The sequence below is a fragment of the Gadus macrocephalus genome, chromosome 18 (assembly GCF_031168955.1).
Source record: "Gadus macrocephalus chromosome 18, ASM3116895v1".
In the NCBI taxonomy this organism is placed as follows: domain Eukaryota; kingdom Metazoa; phylum Chordata; class Actinopteri; order Gadiformes; family Gadidae; genus Gadus; species Gadus macrocephalus.
In genome coordinates, this window is record NC_082399.1 from 11,647,027 (window position 1) to 11,649,005 (window position 1,979).

Here is a 1,979-nt window from a genome sequence, read left to right on the forward strand (position 1 = left end):
GATGCTGACCCCTGTCGCGGCCGACGCCGAGCCCCGACAGAACCAGCCACGCACGGTAGCTAAGCATCGTTCACTGAAATAATAATCAGTGGAAGAAATACATAAAACATAAAGAAAGAATGAGTCGATTATACAAAGCACTATACGATGTGGATGCATTAGTCATGGCGCTAATTAATGAGCTATCTAGCCAGCAAGGGAGGGGGACTCGAGCTGTGTTGAGGATAGAATTTAAGAAAGTTATATGATATTCACTTGCAAAATGTGAAACAACAACACATGTAAACAGTGAAATCATCCAATTAATTAGGCCACAATGACTGAAGTAAATTCCAAGGGGAGAGGAATGCCTGCAATTAATTATCCTATTAGACAAGTCCATATTCTCTGTAACAACTAATAGTTTTCAGATCTCCTGAAATTCAGTTTGGCAGGGCTGTTTTCCCTCGACTGAACCCCCGCTTTATTACGCCATGTTTTCATAGAGCGAGAGAAGGAGGCAAATGAAGAAATGGTTACCACGTGTGTGAGTATCACACTGCTCATTATAACCACAGCTACCTTTGTTTGTTTCAACTGCTACGCCAGACCCCGCTGTGCACGACTGGGCGTGCACGTGTGTGTGTGTGTGTGTGTGTGTGTGTGTGAGAGTGTGCTTCAGTCCCTCTCTTGACAGCGTGTGAGTGGTAGTCAGTGTGTCACTCTCCTCCACTTCTCAGTTCTGTCTAGACAGACAGAGAGTGAGAGTAAATAAAGTCGAAAAAAGAGTTTCATAAACAAGGAGACTTCCATGGAAAGGTTAGTCTGTTGGTAAGGGTGTTGTATTCCCCGCTGAAAGGTAACTGCGTTCGATCCCCACTGTCCGCTGTATCCCTGTAGGCCATCTTAGAGCATGACGCCCTAATCCATAGCTCCTCCTCTATCTGCATCTGAATTCACTCTGGATGTATGCATCTGCTATAAGACAATAATACGATGCGCAGTTTGAGTTAACCCAGATACGATCAGAAGAATCCTTAGATAGGAAAGCGAGGAGATCCTCGGAAACATCAGTCGTGTGCGTGTGGGCGTTATTGAAAAAGGTTCTGGCCTGATGTCAGGCCTTTAACTTCAACCAGACGCTTCTCTCCTGGCCAGCTGGCTGACTGCTCTGCTCTCTAGATTGTACTACATAAATATGTCCACCTGGACATATATATATATATATATATATATATATATATATATATATATATATATATGCTGCGGTTGTCCTGATGTTTTATGTATTTTATTATATATTATGTACGTATTTATTATGTATTTTATTAGGTCTTTTCTTTCTGTATATATTCATGTATACTTGTTAAAATACATCTAGAAGTGAGTGTTTGTGTGCGCATTCATTGCACGTGTCCTCTCTCTGGCTGCCTTCCCGTCTCTCTGCCTCCGTCCCACGCGATTATTGGGGAAGTTTTACCAAAACGTTTTACTCTGTTCTTTTTGTTAGAAACCTCATGAAGAGTAGGTGGCAGGGGATGCATAAATATGATCAGATTAGTCAATCTGATTATGTGTTCTTCCATCTATTTTCGGCATGCGGCATGACATCCCATAATAGTATGAGGATGCGGTGTGTGTGTGTGTGTGTGTGTGTGTGTGTGTGTTGGGGGAGGGGGGGTGCAGGAGGCTGTGAACTGGGGTTTTAGCCAGAGCATCTCCCCCCCTGCCCTCGTCCCTTGAGGACTCTGTTCCAGATCTCCTCTATCATCCATCTCCGTGTCTTTTCTCGCCTCGCCTTCTCTCTTGCTTGCCCAACTTGCTGCCGGGATCATTGTCTTGTGCCACCTGGCAAGGAAAATCGGGAGCATCGATTAGTGGACAGGGGGTGGGTGGGTGTTTGGGGGGGGGATCCGACATCCATCTATTGTCTAACTGTTTGCAGATGACATGTGAAGCAATCGGTTCAGTTTGCCGATAAGCGCAAAGAAAGGCTTTGC